Source organism: Jaculus jaculus, chromosome 19 (genome assembly GCF_020740685.1).
Source record: "Jaculus jaculus isolate mJacJac1 chromosome 19, mJacJac1.mat.Y.cur, whole genome shotgun sequence".
NCBI classification, from domain to species: Eukaryota; Metazoa; Chordata; class Mammalia; order Rodentia; family Dipodidae; genus Jaculus; species Jaculus jaculus.
In genome coordinates this window covers 36,848,656-36,858,789 of record NC_059120.1, presented here as the reverse complement: position 1 = coordinate 36,858,789, position 10,134 = coordinate 36,848,656, and the positions used below count along the sequence as shown (strand labels likewise).

Below are 10,134 nucleotides of genomic sequence, written 5' to 3'. Positions count from 1 at the left end.
GATGGCTTAGCAGTTAAGGCGCTTGCTTGCAAAGCCTAAAGTCCCAGGTTCGATTCCCCAATACCCACGTGAGCCAGATGTACAGGGTGGCACAAGCTGCTGGAGTTCATTTGCAGTGGCTGGAGGCCCTGGTGTGCCAATTCTCTCTGTATCTCTGTTTCTCTTTCTCACATAAATAACTAAAATATTTTTTAAAAAAGAAGGAAAACAGAAGGAAGCGCTTGTTAACAGTTCCATGGGGTACAGTCTATCATCTCCCAGAAAGTGTAGAACCAGGACAGCCCTTAAAGGGAGGGATCTTGGGATGACCACCCTTGACAGGTATCCCAGCTTGCCCTGCTACTTCAGTTGCAGGACTCAGCCTTTGCCCCACTCGCCCAATCAGATCTGTCTTGAGCTTGCACCACGCCCAGGTGTGTGCAGATTCCTCTTCTGGGCCCAGGCAGATTGGCTGGGTCAGCTGGTGCAGGTGTGTCCAGGCACACTGGGCATGGATTAAAGTATATTTTCTCTGGCCCACAAAGAGAATCTCTCTTCTCAAACTGTTACAGCAACACACTTGAGTCTTTGCCCAGTAAGACTTCCCTTTTCCACCAGGGCACTTGGGGGTGGGAAGGAACACTGATTTTTGTTACTGTTCTTACTTTTAATCTTTTTGGGAGTGAATGTCTTTTTAAAATCTCTTTCCATGTTTTTTGTTGTTTTGTATTCCATGTAAGATCCGTGTTCGTTTACATGGGCTCCTGGACTGGGCGGTGCATCTTCACCTTCCCTTCCTCAGCCCGCTCCCTTCCCCACGTCTTCGTAATATCTGAATAAAATGTGGTGTTTTAGAAATCATTTTCTCTAGTCTGTAATTGCCAATTATTTGGTTAATTTGAAGGTATGAACTCAGGACTTGGGGGTCCAGGAAGCACCCCAGAGCCCCATATTTAGTCATTACAATACCACCAGAAAGAAACAAGTGTTTCCTTTTGGAGGGACAGAACACATTTTGGGAGTTGCTATACAAGGCTAAAACCACAAAACTGTAAGACAGTATATCTGAGACAGCATTAAAGAAGGATGCATCCTATCAAAGTTATGATCCTGACCTACTAAGCTGCCAACATGCATACAGTATCACTTGCTTAGTATAGTAAGTACAATGCAGTCATTAACCGTTTACTCTTCTTTGTCAATTTATAACTCTCTCTCTTTTTTTTTTTTTTTTTTTGAGGTAGGGTCTCACTCCAGCCCCAGGCTGACCTGGAATTCACTATGTAGTCTCAGGGTGGCTGGCCTCAAACTCATGGTGATCCTCCTACCTTGGCCTCCCAAGTGCTGGGATTAAAGGCGTGCACCACCAAGCCCAGCTTCCTAACTTATAACTCTTAATGTGGTAATTCATTGATGGAATTGGACCCAAGACTGCAGATCATGTGCATGGTGGTCTAGTCACATCCTAATTCTCCTTGAATTTCATTTACTTTAAGTGAATGTTTGCAAAATTACTAAAGAGAATGCTATAGTGTGACTTAGAGCTAGACGTGGGCTATGAAGTATCTCATTTTGGAATGTAGTTTCTTCCTCATAAGAAAAAGTAAACAGGTCCCAGTGTAACTCGTTCCAACTTTATCAGATACAAAAGCATCTAGACCTCATTTCCTCATTGCTGTCATTAAGTGCTTTAATACAAGACACAGTATTTTTTTTTCAAAGATTCAACAAAAGAGCTCCATTTTATTAGGAGACTAAGATAACATGAGCTGAGAATGAGGTGGTCACTATGAGGAGGTCAGTTTATTTCTCTTTATTTATTCTTTATTAAGTATAAAGTTTGTATGGACACATCATGTGTTGGGACCAACTCCTTTCCCTTCCTCCATTCCATTGGGGTTCTTCTTAGTGGGATCGCTGGTGTTCACCATGGGGTTGTGGGTTGTGAGTTATAAGAGCGTAGTCAGTTATTGTGGGGAGTACAACGCCTTTGCATATTTCCTCCCACCCTATGGCTCTTGGTGGCTATAAGGTGTGAAGCTGATTGTTCCAGCACCTTTTGAAGCATCTGTAATTTTTCTCACCAAATTACCTTGGTGTTTCTGTCACCAACTGGCCATACATGGAAGGAGGGGACTAGGTGCAGGCAGTTGAGAATGAGAGCTCAGCTCTGGATCTGGTCTAGCTTGTGCTTACTGGTCGGGGTGTCACATACGCCCCTCACCTCCATGAGCTGCTCTGTCCTATCTCCCTGCCATGATGAGTTGTACCCTACACAATAAATGAAGTGCCTCTGTGAGGAATTTTGTCACAAAGAAAAGAAAAATAACTAATATACCTGCCAGCATTTTATCTTGGACTTCTGGTTCCCAGAACTATAACAAAATAAATTTCTGTTACTTAAGTCAATTGTCTGTTGTATTTTATTATAGTTAACCTAGCATACTAATACAAGAAGAATTAGATTCTTAACAATATTGAGCCTTCTGATTTGTAAGCAGTGTTTTATTTAAAAATTCTTAATCTCTTTTTCAATAGTTTTGTGGTTATCATCATACAAGTCTTACTCCTATTCCAATTTTATCGCCAAGTATTTAATGATTTTGATGCTATTATTTTATTTTAAATTTCTACTTGATACCAGTAATGGAAACACAATTGATTTCATGTGGATCTTACATTAAAATTTTACTAGACTCTTTTTAGTTCTGATATCTTTTCCATAGATTGCTTAGAACTTTCTACAAGTAAATGAGCATATTATCTGCAAACAAAAATTAAACATTTTTATATGCTTTTAATTTATTGGTTTTTTTAAAAAAATATTTTATTTTTGTTTATTTGAGAGAGAGAGAGAATGGGCACACCAGGGCCTCTAGCCACTGCAAACAAACTCCAGTCTCTTGCATCACCACGGCTTACATAAATTCAGGGATTTGTTAAAGCATTAGATCTCTAGCCACCTAGCTGGAGGAGGTGTCACTGTGGCAGATCCTAGGGCCCAACCCTAAGTTGGGTTTGGGGGAGGATTTGGGTTTAAGCCTAAAGATACGCAGAGTTCTGGAGCTCTGCCTAGGGTTCCTTGAGTGTTTTTGTTTATGGTGTTTGTGGTGGTATTTCTCTCTGTGTGCCCCTGTGAAAGGGGATCATCTTTTTCCTCCATTATGGAACTTCCATTGGACCTGTAAGCTTCAAATAAATCCTTTCTTCCTCCCATAAACTGTGTGTGGTTTGAAGGTTCATCCTAGCAATGTGAAGCTTACTTTGACACATGGGTACTGGGGAATCGAACCTAGGTCTTTAGGCTTTGCAGACAAGTGCATGAACTGCTAAGCCATCTTTGCAGTTCTCATTTTTTTATATAAAAAGTTACATACATTGACCCCCCTCTCCTCTGCCCCATTATTGGTATTCATTGTGGGGAACCAAGAGGCCTCAGTCAGTCTCTGTAAGGATGAGGGAAACATGGCTATTTCCCCTTACCCTGAGGCTCTTACAATCTTTCTGCCCCCTCTTCCTTGATACTCCCTGAGCCTTGGTGGGCAAAATAGAGATCTGCTTTATTGTTGCTTTCTCTGTAGGCTCTGGATCTGTTTTTATGAGATTTATGTGACCACAGTGTCTGTCACCATTTCCCTGGAACTGGTTTTTAGACTAGCCACGAGAGCAGTATTCATGTCACCACTTTCTCTATCATGACTTCTGGGCCTGCTCAGATGAGGTAGAGGTGACCCATTTCCTGGTAGACAGTTGGCTTTCTCTTGATGTACTGATGTATCCTTGTTCTTGTCCATATTCTCCTCTATCTGTAAAATAGAACAGATTCTCCAACCAGAAGTAAGAACAGTTTGAATAAAAGGGGGAAGCCTAGTCATTAGGAAGATACACTGAAGTACATATTCATTCTTCTTAGTTAGAGCGCAGTGGAGGTTCTCTCTGGAGCCTACTGACTTTCTGTTGTAGGGAATCTGGCTTGGTTCCCAGAGCTGGATAGAAATTCTCTGCCACTGAGCAGGTCTCATGTTCAATCCATGAGCAGTTGGTCATCTGCATTGGTGGTGTGCCACTTTGACACAAGTGTACACTTCTTGCTCGGCTGATTGATTTTGTAACTGACAGGATCTCCTGCTTCATTGATCAGTTGACAACTGTTATTCTCCAGCTCCTCTCCTAGCACTTTCCAGCACTATAAGGGCTAGCTGCGAGGGAACTGGATTCTCTGTCAGTTCCAGCATGATCACTTGATGTCCTGTGGCTGTAGGCTGTGGTGTCTTCAGCAACAGGGACTTAGCTTTTAGCTCTTTCAGGAAATGCTGCAGTTGACTGTATAACAAATCATGTGCTTGTTCCATTCCTGTGTGTTATCCTGTACACCCCTCTTCTCTGCCCCCATTTCACTGAGGCCCTCCTCAGTGGGGTTTGTTTTTCTTATCTGCATGACTTTCCCCTCCTTATTGTAGTGCACTATAGTTAAATAGGCATGATGATGGGTGAGAGCCGACACCATGACTTTCTTCTGATTTTAGTAGGAAAGTATTTAGTGTATACCATTTTCACTGATAGACCTTTCCTATATGTCACTTATGAGACTGAAGACATTCCCTTGTATCCCACTTGTCTAGAATTTTACTAAGAATCAAGGATGGAAAAAAAAAAAACCAGGAAAAGAAAAGGGCTGAAGAGATGGCTTAGTGATTAAGGTGTTTGCCTGCAAAGCCAAAGGACCTTGGCTCAATTCTCCAAGACCCATATAAGCCAGATGCACAAGGTGACACATGCATCTGGAGTTCATTTGCAGTGGCTGGAGGCCCTGGTGCACCCATTCTCTCTCTTTTCTTCTTTCTCTCTCAAATAAATAAATAAATAAATAAATAAATAAATAAATAAATAAATAATATTTAAAACTAAGGAGAATGGATATCGAACTTTATCAAATGCCTCTTCTGAAGCTATTAAGATGATCATATGATTTTATAACAGGGTGCTAGGGGTTCAGGGAAGTCCTTGAACCCCAAACTCTTAGTTCATTTCTAATTTTAATCAAAAAATTTGAATAAAAAGACTGAGAAGGTGCTGGGCGTGGTGGTGCATGCCTTTAATCCCAGCACTCCAGAAGCGGAGGTAGGAGGATCACTGTGAGTTTGAGGCCACTCTGAGACTCCATAGTGAATTCCAGATCAGCCTGGGCTAGAATGAGACCCTACCTCAAAAAAAAAAAAAAAAAAGATTGAGGATAATTATTAAATTACAATATTTATTGAGGGAAGTACAGAGCCAAGAAAAGGCACCCATGTGACTAAAGATCCCACGTGGAGGGCCTGGAAAATCTGTGGAAAGGAAGGAGAGATAAGAAAGTTCACAGAGCACTTGCCATGAAGGGGGGGATAAAGAACCTACATGGAGAGTAAGAGATAGAGGGACCTCCCAGCTGGGCCTGGGAGCCGAGGGAAAAACTCACAGCTAGAAGTTCCCAAGTGGTCAGAGAGCTTGCTCTCCCCATGTAAAGGTATTTATAACCTCATAGTGGTGGGCTGTCTTCCAGCACAGGTGAGCCAGCGGACAGCTGGTTGGTTAGGGCTAGGGGCTGTCTCAGCAAGAGGCTAGTCCTGACACCAGGTTCCAGGGGCTGAACTTGATCAATCACAATGTTTAAATCTTATGAAAGACCTCCCTCCCCAGAGAGGTCCAAGTATTTTTTGTGGAAAAACAGGTCTAGGGAACTGGGCAAGCAATAAAAAGTCAGATCATCTTTGATTTCTAGCAAGTGCAAACTTCCCTGCATTTTTCAGAGGTCCAGTCGCCCTAACTTTAATCTCAATTTCACTACTTTGGTCTGTTAATAAGGTGAATTACATTAATTACTTCTGAATGATCAATCAAGTAGGCATTCCTACAGCAAAACTACTTTAATTATGTTTTCTTACCCATCTTTTCTATCACTGGATTGTCTTTGCTAAAACATAAATAAATAAATAGAGTTTTTCTGCCATATTCAAAAGCAAACATTTTATTCTTTTCTAATATAATAGTCTACTTTCAGGGTAATGTTTGCCAAATAAGGTAAATGAAGACTTACTTTCTCTTTTTCCATTTTCTGAAATCATCTCTATAGAATTAATAAAAATTCTTTTTTAAATGTTTGGTAGACTTTTCCAATGAAAACTTGGCTGATTTTTATATTTTGTGAGACAGTTTTAAAATCTGTTTATTTTGCTTAATAAATAGTGATGTATTCAAATTATTTTCTTTCTCTAAAGTAAGCTTTGGTAGGTTTTCTTTCTTTGAAGAAATTTATATGCCTCATGTGAATTTTCAAATTTATATATAAAGTTCATAATTTTTAATGAGTTCAGAAGCTATGTAATACTATCTTTGATTCTAGATATTAATGATTGAGTCTCTTTCTCCTTCCCAGTGCTGAGAGGGCTCTTGAAAGGTGTAGCATTTACTATTAACAGTGAGATCATTCAGGAAAAAAAAAAAAAAAAAGAGTAAGCTGGTTAACCTAAACTGCAGTCATAAATTTTACTGCTGCATTAAAAGAGACAGTTTTAGTTTCATGGGTTTTGTTTTATTTAATGTTCATGCTAAATTTTATTGGCTCCCACTTCTCTTTACTATTACATCCCTAAAGCTTATTTCTGATTTAATTTGCATATATTATTTGTGGTGTTTTTTTTTTTGGTTTTTTCGAGGTAGGGTCTCACTTTAGCTCAGGCTGGCCTGGAATTCTCTATGGAGTCTCAGGCTGGCCTCAAACTCACTGTGATCCTCTTACCTCTGCCTCCTGAGTGCTGGGATTAAAGGTGTGCTCCACCATGCCCTGCTCTATTATTTGCATTTTTTAAGAGGCAAGTTTAGATAATGGATCAAGAAAGCTTCTCTTTGGGGCTGGGGAGATGGCTCAGAGGGTAATGTGCTTGTGTGCAAAGCCAAATGACCTGAGACTGATTCCCCAGGACCTATGTAAAGGCATATGTACAAGGTGGTTCATGTGTCTGGAGTTCATTTGCAATGGCTGGAGGCCCTGATATGCCCTTTCTCTCTCCTTCCCTCCTTCCCTCTCTCTCTCTCCCTATTTCTCTCTCAAATAAATAAATAATATGTATGATTCTGCTGTTTGTTTTTTTTTTAAATCTCCTCAGGCTGGAGAGATGGCTTAGTAGTTAAGCACTTGCCTATGAAGCCTAAAGACCTCAGTTCGAGGCTCAATTCCCCAGGACCCACGTTAGCCAGATGCACAAGGGGGCACATACGTCTGGAGTTTGTTTGCAGTGACTGGAGGCCCTGGCACACCCATTCTCTTTCTCTCTCTCTCTCTCTCTCTCTCTCTCTCTTTCTCTCTCTCTCTCTGCCTCTTTCTCTCTCTGTCTGTCACTCTCAAATAAATAAGTAAAAATAAATAAAAATATTTTTAAAATCTTCTCTTTGTATAATCATGCAATGCTGTGAATTTCCCTCTGAGCATTATTAAGAGTGGGAGATGTAGCTCAGTGACAGAGCACTTGCCTTGCATGCATGCTGCCCTAGGTTTAATCCCCTGTACTGCCAAAATAAATAAGCTTTGCTTTCAGATTCCCACAAATTTTGGTATGTTGTGAATCCATTTTCATTCACTTCAAAATATTTTCTAACTTCCCTTGTGATTTCTCTTTGACCCATGCTTATTTCTACTTATCTAGTTTAATTTCCCAATATTTGGGGTATTTCCCAACTAATTTTCTGTTATTTATGTCTTGTTTATAGTGGAAGAAAATACTTTCCCTGCATGATTTCAGTGCTCTTGCATGTATTGAAATCTAGTTTTGTGCTTAGGAGATAATCTAAATGAACATCTATATGCACTTGAAAAGAATGTTTATTTCTCTCTAGTTGGATAGTATGTTCTAGAAATAGCAAGTATGTCTGATGGGTAGCATTGTCTAAGTCTTTCTTAATGTCCTTACTGATTCTCTTCTCTACTTGTCTTATGACACCAAGGGAGGAATATTGACATGTGTGGCTGTGATTGTGAATGTTTAGTTTTTATTTTTCTTTAACTTCTTTTAAAATATCTACTAAGTGCATATATGTCTAGGGCTGTATGTTTTCTTGATAAATTTATTCTTATCATTGTAAAATGTCCTCTTTGAACATTCAATAGGACTCTTTTTTGTTAGTCACATTTCTGATCTTAGCTCTTTTTCTTTTTTGATGTGTGAAGTGTATGTTTCCAATCCTTTTACTTTCTATTGACCAGTGTCTTTATAGTAGAGTATTTTATAGACAAGTTATAGTTGGATTTTACTTTTATAAAAGTCAAATCTTATTATCTTTGCATTTTAATTGGAGTGTTTCTCCCAACTATATTTAAAATGATTTCCATTTTTCACTACCACTCTTTTATTATTTTGTCTTTATTATTTTAGTTTTTCATTGATCAAATTATTTATGGTTCAAGCTTATTTTAATTATTAATTTATTAGCTATTTTCTTTTGTTTCATTCTTTATGGTTCATTAAATGTATTTTTAGCTTATAAGAGTTATCTTTAAACCATTTTACATTTTAAACTATATTACACATATGTCATTTTACATATATATACATATACATATACATATATATATGTATATATATATATTCCTTTTCACTTCTTTTCTTTATGTTACTGTTGTTATAGTTTTGCTTTAATAGGCTGTAATCATTACATTTTTAGTTTTGCTTTAGATTGTTTATTATCTTTGTCTAAGTGTTAGCAGTACTGCCCTCACTAGACATTCACTGGACAGTAGTGCAACCCCAAGGAAAGGATGGTTGCTAGACCATCTATTATCTTTTAAATGATAAAATCTTTATTACTTTAGCCACACAAGGGACATGTTTTTAATAGCTGTTTTAAGGTCATTTCTTTTCTTTGTTGTTTGTTTTTTCTAGGTAGGGTCTCCCTCTGGCCCAGGTTGACCAGAAACTCACCCAGCAGACCCAGGCTGGCCTTGAGCTCACAATGATCCTCCTACCCCTGCCTCCTTAGTGCCAGGGTTAAAGGTGTGCCCCACCTTGCTCATCTTTTAAGAGATTTCTGCTAATTTCATCAATACTTGTTTTTCTTTGTTGTTCAGTCACTTTTGCAATTACCCTCTTGATGCTGGGACAAATGCCCAACCAGAAGCAGCTTATGGAAAAAGGTTTATTTCAGGCTTACAGATTCCAGGGGAACTCCATCATGGTGGGTGAAGCTGGCTCCCTCATCACACCTCCACAGCACGGAGACACCCCCAGCACCAGCCAGCACTGACTGAGCACACCTACTAGGGTTGTACTCAGGATCCCTCCTAAGTGACACACCTCCTCAAACAGGGCTCTGCCTTCTGAAGACTACATAAGAAGTATAATATTAATCATATATACCTGATACTATGGGGACGATACCATCATATCACCATAGTCACTGATTTTGGTCCTAGTTACAGGCTACCTGTTTCTTTGCATGCGATTCTATGTATTATGAATTTATTGGCAAGGACGGTATATTGTTGTACTACTTTTAAATGCTAACTTTTTCTGGGAGACACTTCAAGCATCTACCTGTTGAGGTTAGAACCATACCCAACCATCTCAGTCTTCAAAACCCCAGGTAGCAGAGTGAAGACAAGGCTAGAAGACTTCTCCTGAAAACATTTGATGCCTGGTCTGGGAAGACTTGAAGACAAGGCTTAACTGCCACTGTTAATCTATATGGGTCTCCTCATAAGGCTTCTTACAGCACATTAGCTGACTTGAGTCTACCATGAGAAAGAGCCTTTAGAGCCTGTGTTCTTTCTTAAAGACCAAGAATGAGCTTGTGTTGGTTTGAATACAAATGTATGTCCCTCATAGACTCAGGTATTTTTGATTAAGTTTCCTACTTACCTTACCAGCAGGCAGATCCCCACTGCAGGGAGTGAGTAACTGGGGACACATCTTCAGTCCAGCCCTACTGGGTGGGTCAAGAGGCCAGTTTTGAGCTCTGGCTGTTCATGCTTATAGGCGGTTGTTTTTGTTTTTGTTTTTTTTTTCTCTTTCTTTGTTTTAGATGTGTGATGAAATGCAAAAACTTCTTCTGCCACTGATGGCATTCCCCTGGGATCTGTGAGCCTGAAATACACCCTTTTCTCCCTTAAGCTGCTTTGGGTCA

At 39.5% G+C, this 10,134-nt stretch overlaps 1 non-coding gene across 1 annotated transcript; it reads right to left on the bottom strand.

The window, feature by feature from the left end:
- Nucleotides 1-8,677: 8,677 nt before the first annotated feature.
- LOC123456168 lies at nt 8,678-8,775 on the bottom strand. The gene has a single exon (XR_006634382.1). It is a non-coding gene; the product is annotated as a U4atac minor spliceosomal RNA (small nuclear RNA).
- Between the last annotated feature and the right edge of the window lie 1,359 nt (nt 8,776-10,134).